A 2,500-nucleotide genomic window follows, 5' to 3' on the forward strand; every position below is an offset into this window, starting at 1 on the left:
CTGTTAGGGTCGCACAGAAATGCCTCGGAATGGGAAAACGGGTCATTTTTGTGTGGCCACATTGCATAGGAACGGCATGAAACTTCCAGAGGCATTTGCAGCAGGAATGCATGTGCACTCAAAAACGTCTATATTTTTCACGGATAGACCCCGTGAAACGCTATAAATTGGCGGGGATGTCTCTCTTGTGGCTCACGGGCGCTGTTAGTTAGGGTCGCACAGAAATCCCTCGGAATGGGAAAAGGGGTCATTTTCGTGTTGCCACATTGCGTACGAACGGCATGAAACTTCCAGAGGCATCTGCAGCAGAAATGCATGTGCACTCAAAAACGTCTATATTTTTCATGGATAGACCCCGTGAAACGCTAGAAATTGGCGGGGATGTGTCTCTTGTGGCTCACGGGGCTGTTAGGGTCGCACAGAAATCCCTCGGAATGGGAAAACGGGTCATTTTCGTGTTGCCACAATTGGCATACGAACGGCATGAAACTTCCAGAGGCATTTGCAGCAGAAATGCATGTGCACTCAAAAACGTGAATATTTTTTCACGGATAGACCCCGTCAAACGCTCGAATTTGGCGGGGATGTTTCTCTTGTGGGTCACGGGGCTGTTCGGCTCGCACAGAACTCCCTTGGTCCACCTGATTCGTGCATACAGGCAGCAACTAAAACTCTGTAAACCTGCTGTGAGGACATCTAAACAGTGGACCAGTGAGGCTGTGGAAGATTTGCGGGCGTGCTTAGACTGTACTGACTGGGATATGTTCACGACTGCTACCAATAGTCTGGATGAACTCACAGAGGCTGTGTACATCAGCTTCTGTGAGGACTGCTGTATCCCAACACGTACCAGGGTGAACTTTAACAACAACAAGCCCTGGTTCTCAGCAAAGCTCAAAAGGTTGAGGTTGGAGAAGGAGGAAGCGTTTAGGAGTGGGGATAGAGACAGATTCAAGGAGTCGAAGAACAGGTTTAGCAAAGCGGTGAGAGAGGCTAAACGACTGTACTCAGAGACACTAAAACACCAGTTCTCTACTAACGACGCTGCTTCTGTCTGCCAAAGGGCTCAGGCACATCACCAACTACAAACCCAGAGCGCCCCACACCACTAACGACTCCCGCCTAGCCAACGACCTGAACGAGTTCTACCGTAGATTTGAAAGACAATTGGACTGTCCTGAACCACCCCTTCCCACCCAAGAGGCCCCATCCCCCACCCATACTACAGAAACGACTCTCTCCTTTCAGGAGGGAGAAGTTAATGGGCTTTTCAAGAGGCAGAATCCACGCAAAGCAGCCGGGCCGGACTCTGTCTCTCCAGCCACCCTCAGGCACTGCGCTGGCCAGCTGTCTCCGGTGTTCACCAACATCTTTAACACCTCCCTGGAGACATGCCATGTACCAGCCTGTCTCAAGTCCTCCACCATCATCGCTGTGCCCAAAAAGCTAAGGCCAACAGGACTAAATGATTACAGACCGGTCGCCCTTACATCTGTGGTAATGAAGTCTTTTGAGCGCCTGCTCCTGGCACACCTCAAAGCCATCACAGACCCTCTCCTGGACCCCCTTCAGTTTGCCTACAGAGCCAACAGGTCTGTGGACGACGCAGTTAACATGGCCCTCCACTTCACCCTACAGCATGTGGACGCCCCAGCATCCTACGCCAGGATCCTGTTTGTGGACTTCAGCTCTGCCTTCAACACCATCATCCCTGCCCTGCTTCAGGACAAGCTCTTCCAGCTGAACGTGCCCTACTCCACCTGCAGGTGGATCACAGACTTCCTCTCTGACAGGAAGCAGTGCGTTAAGCCGGGAACAGAAGTCTCTGACTCCAGGTCCATCAGCACGGGAACTCCTCAGGGCTGCGTCCTTTGCCCACTGCTCTTCTCCCTGTATACCAACAGCTGCGCCTCCAATCATCTGTCCGTCAAACTCTTGAAGTTTGTCGGACGACACCACCCTCATTGGGCTGATCTCTGGTGGGGATGAGTCTGACTATAGGTGGGAAGCTGACAACCTGGTGACCTGGTGTAGCCAGAACAACTTAGAGCTAAATGCTCTAAGGACAGTTGAGATGGTTGTGGACTTCAGGAAGAATACAGCCCCACTCACCGCCATCACCCTGTTAGACTCCGCAGTCAAAATTGTGGAGTCCTTCCGCTTCCTGGGCACTATTCTCTGCCGGGACCTCAAGTGGGAACTGAACATCAGCTCCCTCGCCAAGAGAGCTCAACAGAGGATGTACTTTCGACGGCAGCTGAAGAAATGCAACCTGCCAAAGACAATGATGGTGCAATTCTATACAGCGATCATTGAATCCATCCTCACCTCCTCCATAACCGTCTGGTACGCTGCTGCCACTGCCAAGGACAAGAGCAGACTGCAGCGTATCATGCACACTGCTGAGAAGGTAATTGCCTGCAATCTACCAACCCTCGAGGACCTGCACACGACAAGGAGCATGAGGCGAGCGAGGAAGGTTGTGGCCGATTCCTCGCAC

Source organism: Petromyzon marinus, unplaced genomic scaffold (assembly GCF_048934315.1).
Source record: "Petromyzon marinus isolate PM22_M1 ecotype Great Lakes invasive population unplaced genomic scaffold, UKy_Petmar_22M1.pri1.0 PM_G_Scaffold_132, whole genome shotgun sequence".
In the NCBI taxonomy this organism is placed as follows: domain Eukaryota; kingdom Metazoa; phylum Chordata; class Hyperoartia; order Petromyzontiformes; family Petromyzontidae; genus Petromyzon; species Petromyzon marinus.